The sequence below is a fragment of the Leucopleurus acutus genome (assembly GCF_964270905.1).
Source record: "Leucopleurus acutus genome assembly, chromosome: 6".
NCBI classification, from domain to species: domain Eukaryota; kingdom Metazoa; phylum Chordata; class Mammalia; order Artiodactyla; family Delphinidae; genus Leucopleurus; species Leucopleurus acutus.
The window spans coordinates 99,348,437-99,375,352 of NC_139149.1; the positions used below are offsets into that span (position 1 = coordinate 99,348,437).

Genomic DNA, 26,916 nt, shown 5'->3' on the forward strand with positions numbered 1-26,916 from the left:
AGAAGCCCCTGTCCCCAAAGGCTCTAGAACCCTCGCCTCCAGCTGCCCCTCTAAGCCTCACTCCACGACCGCCTGTTCTGCCCTCCCCAAGCCAGTTCCTCCCCTACCCAGCACCCATCCTGTCCCCTAACCCCATCCCACCCCCCTGCAGGGAGCCCAGTTCGGGAGCACAGCGGGCTTCTCTTGGTCACCCCTCGGTCACCACCCTCCCAGTTTCCTCTTCTAAGACAGTGCCCAACCTAAACACATCTGGAGAGGCAGTCCTGGCCCTGGTCCTGAACTGAGGGTAGGGGACAGACACTGAGGTTAGCTCTGTATGGGGGCTTGGGCTTGGTAAGGGGTGGCAGGCATGACCGAGGGTCAGGGCAGGAGAGAGCAGTGGGGAGAGAGGAAGGAGCGGGGGGTGAAAGGCAGCTGCGTGTGTCTGTTCATTAACCACCTGGATTAGCTATTTCTACCCAGAGGGGTGAGAAGGGAGTCGGAGCTGCTGGCTGGGGGAGGGCGGCAGGGGGCACTCATGCCAGGCTGTGCCCATGGGCAAGGGAGCACGGACCCACGCTGAGGAGGGTGAAGTGGGAAACCTTCTTGAGCCTGCCAGACCCTCATTCGCAGACGTGGCTGCCCCTGGGAGATGAGGCGTGGAAGCAAGAAGAGCCCCAAGGAGGAAGAAGGTGCCCAGTAACAGCTCCCGCCCATGGCAGGGCAAGAAATGGAGAGGAAAAACTGCCCACGCCCGTGTCGTGGTCCTCGCCCCCAGGCAGCCCTGCGACAGCAGGCAGGCAAGGGAAGGGACCCTGGAGACGAAATGCCCCAACCTCCCCACTGCCTTGGTCAGTGTGTCCCTCCCCACTCGTCCCTGCTGGCCTCGGTCTCAAGCAGCCACTGACACCAGCAACTTCCCCAGCAAACAAAACTCCTTGTGACTGGTCTCCCTCCAAGCAGGGACAACCGCGCCCCAGACATCCCTGCCAGAACCAGACACTGACGGCGGCAGGGGGCTGACACGTTGGCCTGGGGGGCTACCTAGCCCAGAGGCACGTGAGCAGGCAGACTGACCTCCCCCCTCCTCTAATTTATGCCCCACTGGTGGTCCTGACAGCACCAGTGCCGGCAGCCCGCCACACACACACACACACACACACACACACACACACACACGCACGCACGCACGCATGCACGCGCGCGCACACACGCACACCCCACACTCACCTTTCCGGCAGAGGAGCCACTGGGTGGGATGGGTGTCTGGGCTCACAGGACGGGGGGCGGCGGTGAGCAGTGATGGGGCAGCAGCTGTGGCTGGCAAGAAGCTGGTTGCCGAGAGGAGGGCGTGAGTGAGCCTTGTGTCCAGGCAGGGAGCTGGCGCAGGGGGCAGAGCTGGTCCCAGGGCCCCTACTGGGAACTGAGCAAGGGCGCAGCTCGCCAGGCTCCCTCCCCTGGCAGTGGAGGCGGGCGGGCTGTCAGCGCACCGCCTCCTCCTTCCCCCTTCCCGGAGCCGGCCAGCAGTCTGCCCGCCGCCGCCTCCTTTAACCCCTGAAGCACTCGGCCAGGGCATTCACGTCCAGCTCCCAGCTCGGCCAGCTGGGCGGCAGGGCCCGTATGCCTGCGGCAAGGCATGCCTAGAAGGGTGCCCCCCCATGGCTGCCAGCCCAGCAGCCTCCCAGGGGACCTGAAGCGAGGGACAGAGGGCTTTCGGGGCAGAGGGGGCAGGATGCCAAGAGGTCCAGGACCCCATGGAAGAGACACAGCTACAGAGAAATGGTCCAAGGGCTACTGGGTGGAGAAGGATGGTTGGTGAGACAATAATAATAATAGCAACTCCCAACTTTTGTAAACCGCTCTGCCTTATGCTGTTTCCAACTCATTTTGTGACTGGAGACCTAAAATCTCATTTCTGAACCTGTTTTTTTTGTTGTTGTTTTTTTTCTGTCAAATGTGGGATAACAATCTTGGCTTTTTTCTCTGGGCTGAGTTAGGACGTTTGTGACTGTATATTCAAAAATGATTTGAACTGAACTCTCATTAATGAAATGCATGCTTCAATTCTCTTTGAAATACATCCAAAAATAAAAATAAGACGGATTGATGGAGGGAGAGATAGAAATGTGATAAAGCAAATGTAGCAACGTGTTTATTACAGAATCAGGGAGATTACCATATTATCCTTTCAACTTTTCGATATGCAAAAAAATTTTTACAATTAAAAATATTGGGGGAAATGTGATTTGAAGTCTGGGGTACCATACAAATGATAAAAGAAGCAGATAGGGTTATTCTGAGGGGAAGGAAAAAGTCATTTGCTGCATACCTATTTGTACGCCTGGCACTTAAAGAATATTCCCTCTCTCTCACTTAATCTTCGAATCTCCCTTGTTATTTTAGCTGAAGAAAGTGACCCTGGAGCGGTTAGCTGACTTGTCCAAGACCACACAGGATGGTGTAGAGCAGGAGCTCGGATCCGACGGGCTGGCTCCAGAGACAAGCTCCCCACCACTCAGCCCTCCAGAGATTCAAAGGTCCTTCTCTTGGCCACCTGGGCCACCCTCCTGTGAGGTCCTGGGTCAGTGGCCTGCATCTCTGAGCCTCCTCAGTTTCCCCTGCTGGCCGATGAGTTTGGATCCAAAGGTCTTCAGAGATCTTTTCTGGTTCTAATGTTCACTGATTTTATGAATCCAGCCAAACACTTACCCAGGCTTCAATTTTCCAAAGAGTAAAGTGATAGGGGAGCCCCGGGAGGAACAAACGGCCTCAGGAAAGATTTGGTGGCATCTGGGGCCAGCGTCACAGAGATGGTCAGCACGTGAGAGGGCTGCTCCCCAACCCCCCCCCCAATCCGTGACAGTGAAGCCCAGGAGGACGGAGACGGGGAGAGAGGCACCTCCTCAGGACCTTACGTGGGGAGGGCAGAGACGGAGGCCTCATTGCATCCACCCCTTGCCTCCAGAGCAAGATGACCTCATCCCCTCCCAGATGGGAAGAGTCGGTGGGCAGTGATGGGGCAGCAGCTGTGGCTGGCCTCCCAGAGTCCCAAATTCCAGCATCTCAGAACCTACCAACCTTGACAGTGTCCTCAATCTGTAAGTACGTGGGAACTGACCAGAGATGGGAAAGACCTGGTTCCACAGAACGTGCCTTTGAGATTGTGTAGGAAAACCTGGCCCAGGCCTCCTGGGGCCCCTGCCCAGCCCTCACTGCCCCAACTCTGAGACAAAGTTGTCTCCAAATAGCCTTATCCTGCCTAACCCTCACACCCCTGCAGACCAGGGGCTGCTCAGGGGCTTGGGTCAGCCCTGGTCAGGGGAGGGAAGTGACAGTAGTCCATGTCAGCCATCTAGGCTCTTCTAGAGGTAGAGAGGGGGGTCTGCTATAAAAGTGGAACCCTCAGGGCTTCCCTGACGGTCCAGTGGTTAAGACTCTGTGCTTCCAGTGCAGGGGGCGTGGGTTCAATCCCTGGTCGGGGAGCTAAGATCCCACATGCCATGCCGTGCGGCCAAAAAAATTTTTTAATTTAAAAATTAAAATAAGAAAATAAAAGTGGAACCCTCTCCCAGGTCACAGAAGAGCAGAAGTGCTATCCTCCCCGTCGCCTCTTTCCAACCCACACCTACTATCATCCTGCTTGACATCAGATAGTCCCTAGCTCCCCACAACCTACCGTATCCAGTCCCAGCTCTGCAGCATGACATTCGAGACCCTCTGTGGTGCAGCCCTGCCCGTTGAGCCTTGCCATCACATGATTCAGGGCTCAGTTCAAAAGCCACATTCTCTATGGATCCTTCTCCAGCTATTTGGTAGGTACTGACCCCTCTGCTGAATACCCGGGGCTCTCGCTCAAATGCTAACGCTGTGACATACACTTGTCGGGTGCACTCCTGTATCTTCCAATAGTTGAGCAAAGATCTAGTTGTCTTTTTCTTTCTCCTTTCCAACTTTGCCCAGTGCCTAGCACAACGCTGACACCTAGTAGATTCTCAATAAATGTGTAATGAATAAATGAACAATGGAGAGATGGATGGATGATGAGTTAAAAATCGAATGAAAGGGCTCTTTTAAATGCTTAATTCTGCACAAGGTTGTACCGAGATAACTGTATGCAGACTTTTATCTTCAAAGTTATATTATCACAGACAGAAAACCTGAGTATGCTAAGACATGGGGACCATCAGACTGATACACAGATGTCCCAGGAGCATCCCACCCACCCCAGGGCTGCAGCAGATGCAGGGGGCTCTGAGAAACACCGTCCTCCAGCCGCTCTCATCCCCCACTCCACCATCATTCCCTCTGTCCCAGCCTTCCTGCTCCAACACCTGGGTACAGAACCATGAATTCAGCAAATCTCTAAAAACCACACAGAGAGGAAGTCAAGAAACTAGAGGCTTTCAAAGAAGAGCAGCCGTTCCCTTTATTTCCAAGAGCTGTCCCACAGCCGGTCTCACACACACACACACACACACACACACACACACACACACACACACACACACACACACACACACAGCGCCAGAACTGCTTCCCGTAGAAGCCTGCTCAGCCCTTCTGTCCCCTCCCAGCTCCTCCTCCTCCAGGCTGATGAAGACTCAGGATTCCCAGGGTTTCCCATCTCCCATCCCCCAACCCTCCTTCCCCTCTCCCTGAGCCAGTCCATGCCCCTTTCCCCCCTCCCTCCCTTCCTCCCTCCCATCCCCAAGCACAGCACTGCACATCTGGTTCCAGTTGTGGTTGGTCCATTCAGGGGCAGGCCTTGGGGGGGTTCTCATAAAACTGAATAATACCAGTGTTGGAGCCCAGTGCAGCTGGGGGAAGGGAGGGCAGGAGGCCGCACGGGGCGGGAGGGAGAGAAGCGGCAGCTGGGAGGCAAGGAGACGCAGAACACAGAAAGGAGCCGGGCAGTGCCTGGCATCTAATAGGCGTTCAATGGATGCTTGTAAATGGCAGATAGACGCTAGAGACGCGGAGGGCAGAAAAGCCAGGAGGAGAGAGTGGGACAAAGAGTGGGTCAGAAGCAGGGACCCAGAGGGATGAAGGAGAGGGAGCTGGGGGTGGCGGGCCACCCATGGAGCCACAGAGAGGCCACAGAGAAGAGAGGGAAAATGAACCGCTCTCGTCAGGGCCAGGTGCTGAGTTAGGCATTGCCATGGGGAGAGTAGGGGACGCGACAGAATGGGGGACAGAAGGACACAGAGAGACAGAGAAAAAAGGGCCAAGAGAAAGTCAAAAGAAAGAAAGGTCAAGGCCCAAGAGCACTGAATGCCGGCTTCCCGGGCCTCTCAGCCCCACAGCGGGCTGTGAGGGAGAGGCGTGTCAACCCACAGCTGAACTCATTGGCTCCTTCATTTCATTTTCACCCCTATTTAAACGCCCACCCTGCACCAAACCTTTTCCATGTGCTTTTCCATGCAGACCCCCATTAAAACCTGGCAAGTGACTATGACTCTTATCCCAGTCTTAGAGATGGGTTCAGAGCAGTTAAGCGATCACCCAGCGTCACAGAGCAGCTGATGAAGGAGGAGGAATTTGGATCCAGGTTTTCCAACTCAAGGCTCTGTCACCATATGGCACAACTGGGCATTCCAGGTCCCAGCACTCCCCCTGGAGGGCACCACGCCCCTTGACCCCCACGTTCGCTGGGCCAGATTCCCAGGCTCTTACAGTACTGAGGGGAAGCTCCTCAGAGCTGGGCTAAGAGTTGACCACAAACACCCAGCAGGGAGGGATTGACTCCTGAAATCTTCCTAGGGTGGAGGCAGGGGAGTGGCCTCACGGAACCACCCGCCCCAGGGCCCTTGGCCCCGCCCTCTTCCTCTCCCTCCACTACAGAGAAGACAGGGCCACATGCCCAGACCCCAAGGGGAGAGACCCTGGCCCTCAGAATCCTGCTGGACCTGACACACGCTGGCTGGGAGCCAGGCCCTGGGGGTCGCCCTAGGCAATTGGTCAAAGTCTGTGCATTCGGGTTGCACCCTCCCGCTTCTGACCACACCACCCCCCTGCAGCTGGGGATGAGTTTGGGCTGTCCTCCAGGGTGCTGTCATCTCTGGGCCACCCCTGGGACCCCCTGGTTAGGGCACCCTCCAGAGCTGACTCCAGAAGCCAAACCCCGCCCTGCTGCCCCACAGAGACCCTCTCCCTCCCTTCCTTCCTGAGGCTGGGCTTCACAGCCCAGGTCAATGGTCGTTTCCTTTACTATTTGTCATCCTTAACACTCAGGCCAGACTGAGGCAGGGTCAGGCCCACCCCCACCCCCACCCCCACCCCCTCGCCCCCGGCCCCGCCGCAGTCCCCTATTTGCATCTCATTTGCATTCGTTCCCAGCACCTCTCAAAGTGCAGCAATGCCTCAGGCCCTTTGCCACACACTCCCCCCGGGAGGGAGAAGCACGAGGCCTTCCACATTCAGGGGTACTACTCTCAGATTTGCACCACAGTCTGAGGGTAGAGGATCAGAGGGCAGGGGAAGCATGGGGAAAACAGTCTGCCAACAGTGTGTCCCCAAGACACATGATGACAGCCCCTCCCTCCCCAGAGCCAGCCTCAGTTTCCAGCCAGGAGAGGCAGTGGGACCCAGCCCCAAGAGCCTCCAACTGGGAGTCAGGGCCTCGGGTTCCAGCCCTGCTCAGCCCTGCTTTGTCTTGGGGACCAAAGGTCACTCTCGGCCCCTCTTGGCTTTCATCTCCTCATCCGATAACCTCTCAGGTCCCTTGGAAGATTCCTGGAACACGTTTCCAGGCAGATGTTGATCCTTGGCAGAAAGTCGCTGCTGGTGTCAGTTGACTGCACACAAATCCCTATCTCCCCCGAGAAGTGCGATTTTAAAGCAGGAAGGACCCTGAGATGTAGGTGCCTCCAGGACAGGATTCCTCTTAGGTCTCCCCCAGCGATGATCACTGGCTCAGCCTGGATCCTTTCGGGGAGAGCCCGCAACCCTCCCTCACACAGCCACATCCACCACCCTAACCCCATTATTATACGGTTCCTGGACTGGACTGTTGGGGAATCCCCAAACCTAGATTATCTGGGTTTCAGGAAGGTGTTGGCAGGATCCATGATGAAATGCTTAGAGAAAAGATAGAAAGTCGAGTGGATTCCTAGCCAGCAAGCCAAGGGGTGTTGATTAATAGATCAATGTCAACTTCCTGACTTGCCAAAGGGCACTGTCCTCTGCCCTGGCTTGTCCGACATACTTATCAGTAACTAGGTGAGGACTCAGAATGGAGACTCACCAAGAACACGTAGAAAACAAAAAACAGAAAGAAGAACTAAGGTATGGAACTGAATTGAAGCGCAAAACTGACTTTATAAAAAGGCCAAAATTAGCAAGGAAGCATTTCTCTTGGAGTAAAGTCCTGAACTAAGATTCAAGATTCATTTTTTTAAAAAACTGAATTAATTAATCATGTAAGGAAAAGTCTAAGATTTAGTGAAAACAAATTCAGTTCAGCGGGCAATAGGATATGGCTGACCCCAAAAGGCACGTGCACTTTTGGTTGTGTGCATAGAGGTACAGAAGCCAGATGAAAGAAGGTGAAAGTTCCACTCTACTCCACGCTGCTCAGACACCATCAGAAATGTCAAGTTCTCTTCTATACGCTATAAACCAAAGAGCATCCAGAGGACAACAGCACACACTCAATAAATATTTGTTGAATAAAAGCACAAGAGAGATTGGGCCCAATTTTTATTTCAGATGATCAAATATTTGATAAACTGTCTTGGGAAGGTGAGCCAGGGCAAATTCCACTGCCCATGTACATCTCCCTTGTCTTTCTGCCCCTGCATCTGTGAATTCCTTGAGACTGGGACCATTTCCCATTCATCTCTGAATGTCCAAGAGGCAGAAACAGCCAGGGACTGAGCAGCTGCTAAGGACAGGACAGCACCCTGACAAAGCCAGGTCTGTGGGGACTGATCAGCAGAGAGCGTGCTGGCCCCAGCATGAGAGCTGACCTCTAGGACAAGCCAGCTGCCAGGCTGGAAGAGGCAAGGAGGCGGGCTGGTGGCTGAACTTTCCGTTTGCACCTGCTGTCCCAGGCTGGCTCATGTGCTGATCAACTGGCCTCCTACTCCCTAAAACTGCCTCCTTGACACTGCCCAGTAGCCCTGTGGGGACTGGCCCTAGCCGGCCACCCCTGCCCAAAGTCTGGAGCTGCCCAGTGGCCGAGGGCCTGTCAAACCTCGGGTTCCTCTCCCTCCTCTCTCTTATCACCAGCATGGCCTTGGTCCACCTCCTCACCCTTCTGTGCCTCTACTTCCCTTCCCTGCACCCCCTCAAGTTGCCCCTCATCTCGCCATTCCTTCTTCCTAACATCTAACCTCATCCCTCCAGTGTTCCTCTTATGACTCTCTCCTTGCCCTGGGCCCCATGGCAATGAGCTGCTGAAAATTTCAACCCTTGTCCTACTCTCACGCTCTCCCCATATTTTCTTAATTATGCAGTACTTTCAGTGTTGGACAGAGCTGGAGACTTCCTTCCTGAGGACTTAGGTTCTTATAGACAATAATAGAGAATAACAGTCATTCTGCTCCACCTTGCAATGAGGTGCTGTCCCTCCCAGGGGGTGAGAATCAGAGAAAGCTGGCCCCCTCCTGCCCAGGCTGAGGAGTGGAGGGGAGAGAGTCCAGGCTTTGGAGTTGTACAAACCAAGTCTGAAGGCTGGCCACCCACTGACTGGCTGTGCGACCTCAGGCAAATCACTTAACCACTCTGGGCGCTGAGTGCAGAGTCTGGCCTGAGCAGCCCCCATATGGTTATGCTCCCCCCACATCCTACTCCTTCACATCAGCCATCGATGAGGCATCGACGAAGCCACACCATAGCTCTTTGGTCCTGTTTGATAAATGCTCAAATTTATCGAGTGCTTTTCATGTTCTTAGAGCTTCGTGGGTATTAACTCACTTTAATCCTCTTCACAACCCTATGGGTATTGACCATTATTAATCCCATTTTATAGATGAGAAAACTGAAGTTCACAGACATCGGCTCGGACTGCAACCACTCTTCCAGCTGAAGCAGCAGCGAGTCAGCAGGGACCTCAGGGCCTTGAGAGTCAGGGCTCCCCCTGTGCCAGGCGTGCCCCCAGTCTCTGCCTGCACACCTCAGGCCCCGAGTCCCTCCCACATTCAAGGCAGCTCCCACCACTGAGAGGCAGCCTGCTTTCCCGAGGCTCCTGGTTCCACTTCAGAGAACAAACTTTTTCAAAGCTTTATTCAAAAATCTTACACACACACACACCACAAACACACACACACACACACACACACACACACACACGCAGAGTCACTCACAACCTCCCAGAACAGTCAATTCCCAGGCTGAACGTTCCCAGCTCTCTCACAGTTTCTGGATCTTTCCACTTTCTAGGTGCTCAGGTGTTTCCCTGGTTCTGATCCTTTTCCAGTTAACCTTCATTCATTTGTTCATTTATTCATTCAGTCAGCAAATGTTTTGTGAGCACTGCAGTGGGTCAAGCTGCAGGTGGAGAGCCTGCCCTCAAGGTCTGGAAGAGGAGAGACATCGAACAAACAGAAGCACAGACACATCCACACACAGTGACAAGAAGAGGAAGAGCAGAACGCCAGCAGGAGGTACCACTTCCCTCGCAACAGCTAGTGTGCCCTTCACACACGCTGGGCCCTGTCTATGCACAAGCTCATTCACCCCACACCATAGCCCTGGGAGTAGGTGTTATTCTAACCGACTTTGTACAGCCGAGGAGGCTAAGACACGAGAGGTGAAGTCACCTGCCCAATGTCAATAATAGTAAGACGGCAAAGAAACAGTGGTGATGGGAGGGAAGCCCAGTTTGTACTCCTAACGGCTATGCCATCTTATCTCTAGAGGCTCAGAGAAGGTTCCCTAGGATCAGTTCCCAAACTAATGTCCCCACACACACATGCCAGCAGCAGCCTGACCATGTGGAAGGCAGTGGGCCCACCCTGGCGTGACCCGGACCCCATACTGTGCTCCTATCTGTGCACCCTAGTACAGCTCTGGCTTCACCAAGATGGCAGTCGCCCTAACTCCAGACCCCACTTTTCTCCCACTTAATGTCACCTTCACACCTTTGACCTTTACCCTGGCTGGCGTCAAGACAGCTGGAGGGACTTCCAAAAGGATGTGAACCGGTCCAGTGGCCAGCCCCTCTGGCATGAGACATGGCTCCTGGTCTCATCAGGGAGGAGCAAGAAGTGCTCCAAAGTCTGGGTAACAGTCACCCCAGCCTCTCCGCAAGGCCACCCAGTCAGGGCTCACAAAATATTGGTGAGAATTTAGTGCTGACCAGCCCAGTCCTCTCCTTGGAGTGATGTGGGAACTGAAGCCCAGGGAGGACAAGTAGGGAGTCCCAATGCCACCACAAGGAGGAACTCAATGGAATCGAACAGAGGACCAGATGCCCAGCTCCCAGCCCAGCCCCCAGGAGAGCCGGCGCTGGCCTCAGCCACGTGAGATGGAAGCAGGAGCCCGTCCACTTAACCATGAGGAGGGAAAGAGCAGCTCGGGCCCCTGGGGCGACGAGGGAGCCACAGGGCCCGGACGAAGGACGCTTGGGCTCCCGGCGCAGCACGGCCCTGCTCCCCACAAGATGACCAGAGCAGAGGCTGAGGTGGGAAGGATGAGCCGGGCGAGGGCCAGTCCCTCTGGGTCCTCCTCCCCGGGGACCCCACAGGTGACTGTTTTCCTAGGAACGTTGTGTTCAGGCTGTGAGTCTTGGCTCAAGCGCCCTTCCCTGGCAGATCTCCAGCTGCCTGTTTAATAATGTACAGCCAATCGGCCATTAACAGCAGATTAAAAAAAAAAAAAAAAATTTGGTGGTTGTTTTTGTTGTCGTTCCCTTTTTTTCTTCTTCCGGTAGCGGGTGGTGGTTGTGAAAAACAATTCTCTGGCCGGCGTCCAGGGCAATCACAGCCTGTGCACACTCGGGGATCCGGGCAGATCCCACCTGCCTCTGCCCAGCCCCGCCCCCCATGCCGAGGCACCACAGTGCCCACTCCCACCTCCACACTCCTGGCAACACCCTGGGCCTGCTACCCCAGGGGGCAGCCGTCCTGGCACCTGGGAGTTCCAGGGAGGCCTAGCAGGGCGAGGGACAGGATGCGGATGTGCCAGTAGGGGCAGAGGGAAGGCAGGTGGGGGCCCAGCGCTTCCTAGGAATTCCACTCCCATCTGGCCGGAATTGGGGGTAGAAGGTGCGACCAGGGTAGCCCAACCAGGTGCGAGCACCACAGTCCAGAGCCAGATGGCCAGCTCTCCTGGGCAGGACTGGGCCAGGGAGCGAGGATCCTGGGGCCTGGCCCCGCTGGGGCCCACTCCTCTCCATCTGAGAGTCAGGATTTGCAGCAGGATCTGGAGAGCTCAAAAGCAAAGACTCATGTGAGGGTAGTTAAGACAGGGAATGGAAACCTCAGTTCCATAAGAAACTGTGTGGTGAACAGATGCGTCCTGGGCTGTCCGCAGCAGCTGGCCTGGGTGAGAAAGCTTGCCAGACTCTCCTTACCTCTCCTTCCTGGCAAGGCACTGCCAACCCAGAAATACGAGCGAGGCAGAAAGAGCCTTGGTAGCTTTTGTGGGCAGAAGGTGCTGCCAGGAGCCAAGGGGCTGCATCTTTATGGCTCTGCCCGTCTTCCTGGTGACCCTGGACCATTCCTGTGCCCTCTCTAGGCCGCCATCTCATTGCCCTGCCATGAGGGAGATGAGCCGGGGGTCGCCCATTCTGCCTGGAGGTCTTGGCCAGAGAGGAACTGTCAAAGCCAGATGCAGGGCAGACAGAGGGGTCCATAGTCATGACGATGATGGTGATATATTAGCACTTATCAAGCTCTGTGCGTGTGTCAGGCACTGTTTCTTCACTCTCCCTATAACTCTACTGGGCAGGTTACTATTATTATCACCATCATACAGATGAGGAAACTGAGGCTTGGAGAGGTTAAGTCACTTGCCCAAGGTCACAAGGCTAATGAATGATGGATTCAGGCTGGCCGGCCTCAGGCTCTTTAACATGCCTTGAAGAGTCCAGTCAAGGGGAGTGGCCCAGACCCCAAGTGCCAAGAGCCCCAGCAGCCCCTCCTGCCTGCCCTGCGCATCTGCCTGCTGTCCCCCGCCCCCATCCAGCCTCCCAGCCTTTTACCACGCCCTGGCAGGGTGGGGTCATCAGCCTCCCCTCTGTCCGTTACTTCCCTCCTGTTCCCAGGCCTCCTCAGGGCTTCCTGCTTCCCCCAGGTAGGGGCACACACAGACACACATAATCATGCACACTCACACGTACTCATACACACACACTCATGCACACATGCCTGCACAGGTATCTACACACTACCCACAAGCATGTGCACTTAAACCCATGTGCACATACACATCTGCACACACACACGTGAAAACACAGTACAGATACACAGGCACACTTGCACCCACACAGGCACGTGCCCCACACACGCACACATGGATACACACACACACATACACACACACACAGGCACACACATGAGCTCCAGCCACGGGAGGTTCGGTGCAGACACCCGAGGGCTGTCTGGGCAGGCAGAGCTGGACAGGTGTCTGCCATGACACTGGGGTGATTATTCCAAAGGCGAGAAGGCTGCCGGCTAATAATACCACAGCACATTCCTGGCCAGAGATAAGCAGCCCCAAGCATCCTCGGCACGTTTGGCCTCGGTGTCTCACCCCTGTGGATTCCACCCACCCGCAGCACCATCCTGGAGGTGCCCCAGGAGCCGGCGCCACCAGCACAGACGCCCTGGCCAGGGACCTGGCACTCTCCCCTCTCCAGGGACCCCTCAGAGACACCCACCCACACAGGCAAGAGAGGAGGTCTGTGTTCATCCTGAGAAGTGGACTAAACTACAGGTTGTCCTTGCTGCGTTCCAGCCCCTCCAAGCTGGACAAACGCACCCCACGCCACCTCCGGTACTGAGCGTACTCCAGCCGGGCAGAGCCTGGGCAACGGGGAAGATACTGCAGACCCCCAGCACCACCACTGCTAAGGGGCGTTTGGGCGCCTCATCTCACCCCACCCTCTCCACAACTCGATGACATCACCCATACTGTTGCTATTTTGCAGGTGCCCTGAGACGCCACAGCTGGAAAGGAAGAGACCTAGAATTTGAACCCAGGTCTTCCATCTCCTAAGCCAGGGCTCTTTCCAGGACCTCAAACAACCCTGCGTCCTGGATGACTCTTAAGTCACATAATTTCAGTGCCACTGGGTAGATCAGGGACATCTCAGGGATCGTTCTTCTCAGGGAAAAACGTCATATTCAGGACAGGCTCGGGAATGGGGGATTCTCAGTAACACACACATGAGGGCAACACCTCCACAGAGATGTCAGGCGCTAGGGGTGCTCTGGGGCATCTGTAGCTGCCTTGGGGAAGGAGGGGTGTTGCTGGGACAGAGGGCAGGAGGACATGAGCCCTCCAAACCCCCAAGCCACAGAGTGCTTTGGAAGAAACCTGGGAGACAAACGGGCCCCCCACGCATGGAGTCAAGAGGGAAAAGTCTCTGGCTTTTACAGCTGTGGGTCAGGACAAAGGGTTGGGGAGTCAGGACAAAGGGCTGGGACTTGGGGAACAAGGCAGGACCATGAGGATGACATGTACCTACAGAGTCCTGAGGGGCACAGCAGGAGGGAGAGAGTGACATGGACACGAAGAGAAAAGTCACACAGGAAAGAGACAGTACAAAGATACAAAGACATGGAGGTGGAACCTGAGATACCCGAAGGAAAGAGGCAGCAGAGGGAGAATATGAGATGCACTCGTACACGGGGGTGAGGAGCTGGAAAGTTCTGTTGGGCCTCAGTGATGCCAGGCAGCCCTCTTTCTCACCTGTAGCCCAACACATGTTCGAGGGCTGCAGTTCTAAAGCCTGGGTGCACACGGGTCCACAGACGCTCACAAGCACATGCGTGCACACACACACACCCCTAAACCTCAAATGTCCCTCTTGGCCACTCGTTGAAGTGAAGCGCTATTCTGAGCACTTCTCAGATGAGAACACTAAGACCCAGGGAAGGGCTGAGGCTTCCCCACCAGGATCTCAAGGAGAAATCTGGGAAGAGGACCCAAGTCCCCCCATCCCCTCAACTTCTCAGGAGGCAAAGGACTGAGCCGTGAGACCTCGGAAGCAAAGGCAGGAGAGGAAGGACGCAGGCCCCGGGGATTCTGGGGCGTGACTTTCCCAGCCCCAGGGAGATGGGATCAAAGGAACAGAGCAGCAGCCCAAGCTTGGGACCAGGCTCAGAGAGGGCAGGACCTTGGCTGGCAATGAAAGCAAGAGGGCAGGGGCCCCAGGGGTGGGGCCACAGTGGGGAACAGGGCTGAAAGCAGGGGTGTGTTCCCACGAGGGCCTGGCCAGCCCCAGGCCAGCCGCCTGGTAAGGCTTCCCAGAGCCACGTGACCCCCAAGGCCACCCGCTTCGGCGCTCCCCGCTGGCGCCAGCTCTGAGCAAGCCAAGCAGACTTACATGGACGTCGCAGGGACACGGTATTCATCAGATGAGGCGTCGAGGGAGGTGGGCCCATGGGCTCCCCCCCTCCCCCGCCCAACTTCACCCTAGAGGCACCGGCTTCCTCTCCCTCCAGAGCCCCCTCCTTCCTGGGCACAAGGCAGCGGGCCAGCCAGGCCAAGGCCAGGGAAGGGAAGCTGGGAATGGGAAGGATATTGGGCTCCTGATTTCACAACCAGCTGGACAGAGACCCCACTTGGGAGCCCGCAGGGAAATCTGTGCTGGAGAAAAGGATGGATGGATGGAAGAGGAAACAGATAGCAACTACGGAATAAGGACCCATCCGAAAAAGTGGGCATGTATCATCAGTTGATTGGTGAAGAGACAGAGGCAATGATACATGTAGACACATGAGTATTACTGAAACAGAAAGAGAGACTAGAGCACAGTTTCCAAGTCCATCTGCCTGATTCAAACCAACCAACCGAAACAAGACATTTTTGAGATAATCAGGGAAAATTGAACACAGACTAGGTATTAGCTGCTCTTAAGAAAATGTTATTAATTATGTTGACTGCGATAATGGTATTATGGTAATGTTAAAGTTAAAAGTCCTTATCTGTTAATGATATGCACTGAAGTACTTACAGTGAAATGATATAATGTCTGGGATTTGCTTTAAAAAAACTTCCAGCAAGAAAAAAAAAAGAAAGAAAGAAAAAGAAAAGAAAGTGAAGGGGGACAGATGAATCAAAAACAGCAAGAAACTGACAATTTTTGAAGGAGGAGTATGAATACAAAGGAGTTCATCATACTATACTTCTGTACACGTTTCAAATCTCCCGTAATAAAGAACTGACCAAAGGAAAAACTATATATATAAGTTCATCTGATCCATGTTCCTAAAGTGTGGTATTCAAGGTGATTTTCCTTGCAAACATGGCTCAACTACTTTACTTTAATTTCTTGTATTTAGCAAGAAATTAAAAACATAGATTAAGCCCATACATTCTATCACTTAGAATGAGTAAACGGGTAAAAAAGCAAGTCATTTTTTTAAAAAATGAAGTAACAGTGCAGGATGGTGATGACTGATATGGTAAAATGGGAAAGGAGGACAAGCCTGACGGCAGTTGGGAAACCAACGAGCTCACCCACACTCCCCGCTGCATGGGAAGCCGATAACTGACCCACAGTGGGAGTCTTTCACCATCTGCCCAAGCCCCCGTCTGCACCCTTGTCTGCAGGGACGCAGCTACACCGGAGACGTCAGCCACAGAGGGTGGATCAGGCTGCTGGTGGTGGACGGCGCCGACGTAGCTGGTGACAGACAGTGGACTGCTGCTGTTTACCAAGGGCAGATCAGACCTGGCTCTGTATTTCCAGAATCTCCAACCCCCAGACTGTCCTAGGATGTTGACAGTATCTTATCCATTTACAGATGGGGGAACTGTGACTCAGAGAGAATTGGTGACCTTCTCAAGGCCCCAAGGCCCTCAGGGGGTAACAAAGCCTGGATTTGAACCCACATCTCTCTGACACCCAAGGCTGCTAGCTGAACCTTGAAGGTAGGCAGGTAACCAGGCCCAGCAGGAGCCTGAGGCCCAGCCAAGAGCTAAAGCAATGAAAGAGGTGGAAAGGAGGACAAGAGCCGTATGATCACGGGAGGAAAAAGAAGGAGAGGAAGTGGGGGAGGGCCTGGGCTGCACAGCAGGTTTGGGGTGCCTGGACACCTAATTACACAGAAGTAGCAGAAAGGGAAAGACTGCAGCAAGTTGAATGGAGGTTAGACCGCTAGGGGAACTGGATGGTAGTAATGGAAGACTGTGAGCCTTGGTCATCATTTCAAAACATCACACTTCTGAGCTTCAGAATTATTCCAACTCGGTAAGGGGAGGTCGGTTATCCCACGCCTCCTGGAACTTCTAGTTGGTAGCCGAACTGCGTTTGATTAAGAGAACTGGGGAAATGAGTATAATTTCTCAAATTGTGAGGTTCACGGGGGAAATACTAATAAAAGAATCTTTTCATTGTCCATCTGAGCCTGAAATAGGCCTGAAAACAAAGGCGTTAGTTACGGTAGTGCCCTGGAGAGGGCTGCCTGCTTGCCCAGGTCTCTAACGTTAGGCTTCTAAGAACTGGCGAAGGAATGAGGAGGGACACTAACCTTCCTTTGCAAAGCTCTCAGCACCCAGGAGACCCCCATCCATCTTTCCTGGCAGTTGGGGTGCCCCAGGGAGTTCCAGTCCCCCAAGCAAGTCTTGTCTCCCGCGCTTGCACCTCCTCTCAGGACCACATCCTGTGTCCAGGGTCCAGACGAGCTGACTGGAGCCTAATGCTGCGGCGGGAGGGGGGAAAGCGGGGGAAGGGGGGTGCCGGGGAGGCAGGGGCCACTGGGCCATCTGCAGCACAGTGGGGGTTCTGGCTCCACCCATTCGCTAGCTGTGTGAGGTGGGGCACGCAGCTTGGCCTCTCTGAGCCTCTGACAGGTCCCCCGTCCTCCCCACCTTCTCCTCCTGTCGGTGCTAAAACTGGAAGAATAATAATAGCAACCTCCTCACGGAGCTGTCTTGAGAATTCAGTGACATGATCCATGCAATGTGCTTAGCATGCAGTCTGGTACCTAATTGCTTAATAAATGGTAACTGCTCTTATTATTATTATTGCTATTAACTATCCTATCCAAGGCCCACAGTTGGGCCCTTTGGCATTCAAGCTCTCCTGAGACTGGATGGAAGGAAGTGGCCGGTGGGCAGCAGCCGGCAGGACAAAGGAGGGGTGAGCACCGCAGCTCAACCTCATCCTCTCCAGGAATGCAGGGCTGGCGGCTGGGAGGGTGGGGGGCGAGGGGAGATGCCTCGCCGCTGAGGTCAGGCCCTATTCGGAGCTGGCAGTGCATTTATCATCCTCCTGGGTGAGGGGAGGTGGGGGAGGAGGGGGAGAGGCAGCTGCAGAGAGCAGTGGGAGGACTCCCTGTAGGGGAGGGACCGCTCCTGCACCGCGGTCCTGGGAGACCCCCGCAGCCCCTCCTAACTGGCCCAGTGAGTGTGGGGCAGGAGGAGTGCCAGCTTCACATAAAAGTGCCCCCCACTCATCGCCCCAACCAGGAATAGGACATTCACCCCACGAGGTGCACCATCCCCAAAGCTCTCCACAGCAACTCGATGAGCTAGACGTTACTTTCATGATCCCCATCTTACAGAGGAGGAAACTGAGGCTCAGGCTGGTCCAGCTCAAGGCCCAAGGATACTCACTGGCACCAGTCCCATCTGCTGGCTCTTGTCACTGCCCCAGAGGCTGGGCTCACAGCAGTCGGTGCAGCGGTGGTGCGAGAACAGATGTGGTCTTGAGGGGCACCAGCTGGCCTGTGCTATATTCCCCAGGTCAGTGGAAGGCAGGCTGAGACTTCAGGATTCTCCTGGGCTCACCATCCTGCCCCGTACAGACACACACATCCCAGTGCTGGAAGGCCCAGCCCTCCCCTGCCAAACACAACCATTTCTATTCTTGAGATTCCAATCAAGGGGCTCCAGCTGTCGCCTCAGTCCCCTAGGGCCTGTTCCTGGGCTCCCACCAGCACCTCCTAGAACTAATCCCTTCCAGCTACAGTGTCAACCTATTTCCTCTTAGGTTGTCCTCCACGAAGACCAAGGAAATAATCTGGTTACCCCCAGTGACTGTGCCTGATACCGACTCCTCTACTGAAGCTGAAACTGCCCTAGTCCTCAGTTTCCCCTTATGGAAAGAAACAGGGAGGTAGGAGGAACGCCCCGGCCCTCTCAGCAGCGCAGGTCTTTGGGATATAGTTAGGTTTTTCCTCTTGCGTGAAGGTCCCTTTACACTAGTTTCCACATCTCCTTCCCCAGTTCTGGAAAAGCCAGGCCTCTCACCCCCGCCTCCCCAGCGGTCTAAGAACTTCAGGGAACCCTGTCCAGTTACAGAGCCTTGCTCAGCACCTGTGGGCCCCTTGCAGGTTCAAGTCCCAGAAGGTCTCCCTGTATCTCTAAGTACTCCCCATCCGACTTCAGGATATTAGACACACACGCGCATGTGCGCACGCACACACTCGTATGTGCGCGTAGCCACAGTTCCTGCCTGGGCTCTGTGGTTGACCCACTTTAGACTCTCTGATGACCCTCTTCCAAAGTGATCAGATCAGAGAGAGGAACAGCTGCGGTTAACAGCACCTCAGCCTCTCCCAGGATGGAGCAGGGGGTACCCCACGTGTATCCCCAGAAGGTTGGCGGCAAGTCCTGGAAGGTGCCAGAAGCCAAGCCTTGCAGGGGGGAAGGGGGGCGAGGCGGGAGCAGGTGGGTATGTTCTCACTCAGGCTTCAGAAGCGGGCACTTAAAATCCTTCTTCTAGGCCCACCCACTCTAGAACAATGACTCTCGAGCGTTACAGAAGAAAGGAAGGATTTGCCCAAGCTCTCACAGGGGGCAATAATCAAAGGTCAAATCTGGAAACCAAAGAGGCCTGGGCCAGGGTTGCAAACTTGCATCCCAGACCAGCCTGAGGCGGGGCCTGCATTGCCCATCCACCCACCCATGTTGACATATGAAAAGCCAGATGACTCTCGGGCTTCCTATAGAATGCGTGGGTGTGATAGTTTTGTGCGTCACACTGGCTAGATTAGAGCACCTGGTGATTTAATCGAACACCGATCCAGGCGTGTGTGAAGGTGTTCTGTAGATAGGTTAATAGCTACAGTCAACTGACCTGAAATCAAGGTTACTCTCGATAATGTGGATGGGCCTCATCCAATCAGTTGAAGAGCAAAAACCGGTTTCTTGGAGAAGGAATTCTGCCTCAAGGCTGCAACACCAACTCCTACCTGAGGTGTCAGCCTGCCAGCCTGCTCTATAGATTTCAGATCTGCCAGTTCTCACAACTGTGTGAGCCCATTCCCTAAAATAATTCTCTTCATATAAACATCCCATTGATTCTATTTCTCTGGAGAACCCTAACTGCTACAGGGAGTAAATAAGAGAGGTCAAAAACTATGGGTCCCACCAACTTAAAGGAACTCCCAATGGCCAGAGCTGGGTCAATTTGATCCAAGAAAAATAATGATAGCATTGGATTATAACCTATAAAGTAAAGTGGATACCCAGGTTCCATAGAGACATAAATAAATAATTGAATAAATAAATGGGGGATAAGGTACAGTTCTTTACAGTAGAATTCCAATTAATAAATGTAGAAGGAATGATGGAAATAGAAAATCAAGTAAACCAAAATTGAGGGACATTCTGCAAAATAACTAAGCAGTACTCTTCAGAAGTGCCAAAGTCAAAGGAAACAAAACAAGACTGAGGAATTGTCCCAGCTTGGAAGGGTCTAAGGAGATGTGAGAAATATATGCAAAGTGGGGTCTGAAACTGGATCCTGGATCTGAAAAGAGGTAGTAACGGAAACACTGGCCAAATGCTACTAAGATCTGTAGATTAGTTAATAGCATCAGATCAATGTTAATTTCCTAGTTTCGATAATCATGCAACAGTTCCATAAGATGTCAACATTCACAAAAAATGAGAAAAGGGTATAGTGGTACTCTTTGTACCATTTTTGCAAATCTTCTGGAAGTTTAAAATCATCTCAAAATTTTAAAAAAATTTAAGTGGGTCCTGAAGAAGACCCAGATTAGGGGTCAGAATGAGAGCAGAGGACTGTTAAAAAATTAAGTCCTTGGAAGGGAAGACGGATTGAACCTGAGAAGGTCCCCAGACTCCTGAGAATCAGATGAGAGATGCTCAAACTAAGGGGGCAGAGGAGGAAGAAGGAAGACTGCTCAGGGAGCAAAGCAAACAGACCTGGCCGAGGTGGAACACACGGGTATTCCAGCTCTGGGATCATCACCCGGAGAGAGCCACACTTGGCGTCTAATGATAATAACCACGATGCCACCAGCACAACCACAGCTGTCACAAACCTCTGGCTACTGTGCACCAGCAGCTGAAAAGCACTCTCCACATCTAGCTAATTTAATCTTCACCACAACCCTGCAGGAAGGTCTTCATAACCCCAGTTTATAGATGAGAAACTGAGAATCGGGGCACTTCAGAAACCGTCCAAGGGGGACTTCCCTGGTGGTCCAGTGGTAAAGAATCCGCCTGCCAATGCAGGGGACGCAGGTTCGATCCCTAGTCAGGCAACTAAGATCCCACATGCCATGGGGCAACCAAGCCTGCGGGCCACAACTACTGAGCCCTTGCACCTCAACTAGAGAGGCCACGTGCCACAAGCTACAGAGCCCACGCACCCTGGAGCCGGCGTGCCACAACCAGAGAAGAGAAAACCCACATGCCACTAGAGAGAAGCCCGCGCACTGCAGTGAGAGATCCCACATGGCTCAACAAAGATCCCGCGTGCCGCAACTAACACATGGTGCAGCCAAAAAATAAATAAAATGTAAAAAAAAGAAAGAAAGAAAGAAAAGAAAACGGTCCAAGGTCATTCAGTTATAAGCAAGGAAGGCAGGAAACCAATCCAGCTCTGACTCCCAAGCTCCCAAGTCTTAGCACAAAAGAGACCTTCACTGCCCTCAGTCCAACCTCCTCCCCACAATGCAAGATGGCTGCTGAGAGCTCACCATCTCACCAGACAGCCCAATCCAGGGGGGACCATTCCAACTGTCTTCCCTAGAGGTCCAGGCAAGCTTAGTAAAGCAGAACTTCCTCCACCCAACCTGACTGCAGCCTCTGTCCTAGGACCCCATTCACAGGGGAGCCATGATAATAATTGCTGGTATTTATCTATTACTCTAAGCATGCATTCACTCATTTAGTTCTCACAATAACCTTAGGAGGCAGGGACTATTTTTATGACTTTTAGAGATCAGGAACCCAAGTCACAAACAGACTAAACAGCTTACAAAGTTAGTGAGCATTGAAGAAGGAAAGTCAGAAGCGGGCTCGGGATTCTCACCACACCACCTCCAGGTCAGACTCTCTCCTGGAGCCTCTCCCTGAGTCTGGGCTCAACTCCTGGGTCCCCGTTCTACCACCTTCCTGGCTGTGCGAGCACACTGCTCAGCCACCCCAGCCTGTTTCCTCCTCTGTGCCCTGAGGGATTATATTAATGCCTGTCTTTTAGTGCTGTTGCGAGGATTAGATTAAATGATCCTGTCCGTGCAGGCATAGAGGATCTTTGTAAGCCAGAGACTAATGGTGGAATTCAAGCCAGTGTGATTTTCGGAGTGCAGGAAAGGGCACTGGAGCTTTTCTGCTGCTCCTCCAATCACACATGACCCACAAGTGAACTTCCTTCCCTGCTTCCTTGAACAGAACCTGGTTTGAACCCAGACACCTGGACACCCTCGCTTGGGTGCCCAGGCCCAGCCGGTGGAAACAGGCCAGGCGGTTAATGTGTGACTCGCTCTGTACTTCGCTGTGCCCCAGGACACACAATCCCATCTCCTCCTAATGGCCCCCCGCTAACATCCCACCCGACCTGCCTGCTGCCTGCTGGCTGCGGGTAACAATTGGCCAAGTCATTCATCAGCCAGGGGCCAAAACCCTCAGAGAGAGGGAGCAGAGGCCTCGTAGGTCCTGGGCGGGGCAGAGCAGAAAGGAGGACGTGGGGCCAGCAGGTGACCGCAGGGGGCCAAGAGGTGAGCACAGGTGAGGAAATCAATGTGCGGGGAGGGTAATGGAATGTGGGCCATGGTCATTCTTCTGGAGTTGGCCAGGCCTGCTGGCTAGTGGGTGTCTGGGACACTTAGCCGTCTGTTATCCTTGGGTCTCAGAATAATAGAATAAGAGTTATCATCTACCGAGAAAGAGCCCACAGGATTTTACCTACGTTTTCTCTAACCCTCAAACCAACCTTGCAAGGTGGCTGAGACATATCAGTGGCAGCGTTTTTATACCGATGAGGAGACCAGTTTCAGAGGTGGAATGATTTGGCCGCTATGACGCAGCTCATGTAAACGGCAGAATCAAGATCCACCTGAGCCCAAGGCCAGAGGGGCTCCAACTCCACCAGGACCTCCAGGCTCCGACACTGGTTTGGGGCCAGTGGCTTGGAAGGCTCAGAAGGTCAAGACTGAGTCTTGGCCCCCAGGGAGAGCCAAGCAGGAGAGAAGGCCGGGTCTTCAGGAGGCAACTCAGCGCCTTCCCTCAGGACCAGCAGCTTCTCTCAAGCAAAGGCAGACGCCCCAGGAGGGGAAGCCCATCTCTCCCTCGCTCTCCCTGCTCAGCCAGTTCCAGTGGACACTGCAGACCCTCAAGCTAAAAGCCAGAAGCAGCCAGGGAGGCTGGCATGGGCCAGGGGTTCAGGAGTCCCCTCCCTTCCCATGCCACTGACAGAACTTCTAATCTGCCCTCTCCCTGCACCGCAGACCCTGGCCCTCACCAGATCCCTCACGCTCGCTGTTTCTTAGCAGGAAACTGCTGGCCTTTGTTCCCTCCTGCACATTTCACCATGTGTCCTGTTTCAGCGGGACCCCAGGATTTCCCCCTCCTGTCTCCTTCTCTGGCTCTAATTCTCCAGCTCCCATTTGCCTTTCTCTCCCTGCTCTGGGTTCCCACCCTCCCCTTCCCAACTCCTGCAGTCTCTCAGAAGCAGCAAACCCCCGTGCGATGTTTACACAGCCCCAGAGTCAGAAACGCTGAAAAGTATGACCTTTTGGGAGCCACATTCCAGGAAAATGAGAAGCCAGTCGCAGCTCAGTGTCACTTTCTCTCCCAGCCTTAGGTGGGTGTGGGTGTGGGTGTGCACGCACGTGTGCACTGACTGCTTATGACACACTCCAAGTCTACTCAGTAACCCCTGAAGGCCCCGCACTCTGAGAGACGACTCTAGGAAGACTGAGGGGAAGGGAGGATTATTACAACTTCTCAAAATATTTTATAAAGTGGAGATAAAATGGCTTCCCACCCAAGACCTACCTCATCCTTGACCCCCACTGCCAGGGAAGCAGAAGCCGGAGGAACCAGTGGCTTCGTAGGGCCCTGTGCCCAGTGGAGTTGAAATGGGGTCTCCAGGGGCAAACACACGTTAGCCAGGTGCTATCAAGGGACCCCAGCATCAGAATCACTGGGGGTGTTAGACAGTAATGCAGATCCCTGGGCCCAAGCCAAGCCCCACCGAACCAAAGTTGAGGGTGGCAGGAATATGCTTACTGGGGTCGCCGGGCAAGGCTGAGGCCCACTGACAGGTGATGCAAGGGAATGGTGACCCATGGCTCTTCCCCTTAGAATTCAGAAAACGAGCCTCAGCAGCAGAGAGTAGAGGCTGAAAGTGGAAAAGGAAGTAATGAAAAGTCATCAGGCTTCGGAGCCAGACACTCAGATCTGAGCTGCCTGCTAGTTTCATGACTGGTGCAAACACTTCACACCTCAGTTTTCTCATTTGAGAGTGTGGCCCATTATATCCGCTTCATGGGTGGTTTTTCAAGGATTCAATGAGATGAGTGTCGAGTAGCCACCATGCAGAGGATCCTCAATAAACAGGGGCTATAAACAAAGTGATTATAATGAAAACCCCTGCGAGTCAGAGAGAAAATAGGTTCTTTGAAAAGGTAAACAAAGTTGATAAGCCTTTAGTAGACTGACCAGGAAAAAAAGAGAGACCACGTAAATTACTTGAATCAGAAATGAAAGAGGGGATATCACTACCGACCTTACAGAAATAAAAATTATGAAGGAACACTATGAACAATTGTAGGGCAATAAATTAGATAGCTAGGGTGAGCTGGACAAATTCCTAGAAAGACACATTGTACCAAAACTGACTCAAGAAGAAATAGAAAATCTGAATAAACATATAACAGGTGAAGAAACTGAATTAGCAATCAAAACACTACACAAAGAGAAAAGCCCAGGCCCAGATGACATCACATGTGAATTCTACCAAACATTTAAAGAATAATCAATATCAACTCTTCACAAACACTTACAAAGTGGAAGAGGAGCAAACACTCATTCTATGAGGCCACTGTTACCTCGATATCAAAACCAGACAAAGACACTACAAGAAAAAGAAAACTAAAGACCAATATTTCCTATGAACAGAGATGCAACAAAATACTAGAGACCAAGTCCAGCAACATATAATAGTAAGAATTATACATCATGACCAAATGGATATGGCCCGGGTATGCAAGGTTGTTTCAACAGCTGAAACTCAACTACTGCAATATACCATACCAACAGAATAAAAAAACAAAAGCACCACGATCATTTCAACAGATGCAGAAAAAGATGTGACAAAACCCTGATTTAGAAAACATTCAACAGGGATTTCCCTGGTGGTCCAGTGGGTAAGACTCCATGCTCCCAACGCAGGGGGCCTGGGTTCAATTCCTGGTCGGAGAACTAGATCCTGCCTGCATGCCACAACTAAGAGCCTTGCATGCTGCATCTAAGAAGCCCACGTGCTACAACTAAGAAGCCCTCATGCCGCAACTAAAGATCCTGCGTGCTGCAACTAAGACCCGGCGCAACCTAAATAAATAAATAAATATTATTTAAAAAAAAAAAACACTCAACAAACTAGAAATAGAAGGAAAAGTTCTTAATGTAATAGAGGGCATCTATGAAAAACCCACAGCTAACATCATGCGTAATGGTTAAAGACTGCATGCTTTCCCCTAAGATCAAGGACAAGGTGAGGATTTCTGCTCTTGTCATTTCTAGTTCTAGGAGGTTCTAGCCAGGATGAGTCGGCAAAAAAATGAAATAAAAGGCTTTCAGTTTGGAAAGGAAGAAGTAAAACTATCTCCATTCGCAGTTGAGATGATCTTGTATACAGAAAATCCTACAGAATTCATTTTTAAACTATTGGAATTAACAAATGAGTTCATGAAGGTTGCAGGATAAACCTTCAATATACAAAAATCAATTGTATGGGGATATACGTATGCATATAGCTGATTCACTTTGTTATACAGCAGAAACTAACACACCATGGTAAAGCAATTATACTCCAATAAAGATGTTAAAAAAATCAATTGTATTTCTATACACTGGCAATGAACAATCTGAAAATGAAATTAAGAAAACAATTCTATTTAAAATAGCAACAAAAAGAATGAAATATTTAGGAATAAATTTAGCTTCCCAAAAGTGTAAAACTTATACTCTGAAAACTACAAAACAGTATGAAAAGAATTTAAAGAAGATCTAAATTAATGGAAAGATATGCCATGCTCATGGATCAGAAGACTCAACATTGTTAAGATGGCAATACTCCCCAAACCGTTCTACAGATTCAATTTAATCCCTATTAGAATTTCAGTTAGCTGCTTTGTAGAAAGTGATAGGTTGATCCTAAAATTCAAATGGAAACTCAAAGGGTCCAAAATAGGCCAATCTCGAAAAAGAAGAATAAAGTTGGAAGATTCACACTTCGAATTTCAAAACTTACTATAAAACAGTAGTAATCAAAACACTGCGGTACTGGTGTAAGGACAGACATACCCTTATTCCATTCTCAATGGAATACAATTAAGAGTCCAGGAATAAACCTTCACATCTATGGTTAACTGATCTTTGACAAGGTTGCCAAGATTTTTCAGTGAGGAAAGAGTAGTCTTTTCAACAAATTTCTGGGACAACTGGATAGGCACATGAAAAAGAATGCAGTTGGGCCCTTACTTCATACCATATATAGATACTAACTCAAAGTGGATGAAAGATCTAATGGTAACAGCCAAAACTATAAAACTCAGAAGAAAACATAGGGATAAACATGACTTTGGATTTGACTTTCGCTATGACACCAAAAGCACATATGCCATAACAGAAAAAAATTAGATAAATTGGACTGAATCAAAGTTTAAAACTTGTGTGCTGCAAAGTAAAAAGACAACCCATAGGACAGGGAAAAAACGCCTCAAATCACATATCTGATAAGGCACTCGTATCCTGAACATATGAAGAACTTATAACCCAACAATAAAACCCAACAATTATAACCCAACAATAAAAAGGCAAATAACCTAATTTTTTTTTTTTTTTTTTTTTTTGCGGTACGCGGGCCTCTCACTGCTGTGGCCTCTCCCATTGCGGAGCACAGGCTCCGGACGCGCAGGCCCAGCAGCCATGGCTCACGGGCCCAGCCGCTCCGTGGCACGTGGGATCCTCCCGGACCGGGGCACGAACCCGTGTCCCCTGCATCGGCAGGCGGACTCTCAGCCACTGTGCCACCAGGGAAGCCCAATAACCTAATTTTTTAAATAGGCAAAGAATCTGAATAGACATTCCTCCAAAAAAGATATACACATGACTAATAAGCACGTGAAAAGATACTCAACATCATTAGTCACCAGGGAAATCAAATCAAAGCCACCATGAGATATCACTTCATATCTACCAGGATGGCCATGATCAAAAAGTCAAATAAGTATTGATGAGGATGTACAGAAATCAGAATCTTCATACATTGCTGGTGAGAATATAAAATGATGCATGTTGTTACAGCTATGTTGTAAGTTGAATTGTGTTCCCCCAAAAAAG

The 26,916-nt window shown here is 52.0% G+C and overlaps 1 protein-coding gene across 2 annotated transcripts in view; it reads right to left on the reverse strand.

Moving 5' to 3' along the window:
• TNS1 (tensin 1) overlaps positions 1-26,916 on the reverse strand; it is a 174,042-nt gene that overhangs the window by 137,106 nt on the left and 10,020 nt on the right. Inside the window, exon 1 of one of the 2 annotated variants that reach the window (XM_082840654.1) lies at positions 1,210-1,249. The exons of the other annotated variant lie outside the window; for it this stretch is intronic. The gene's annotated coding sequence lies outside the window, so the exon portion shown is untranslated. Of the gene's footprint in view, positions 1-1,209; positions 1,250-26,916 lie in introns of those variants that run through there. 2 annotated transcript variants of the gene reach the window in all.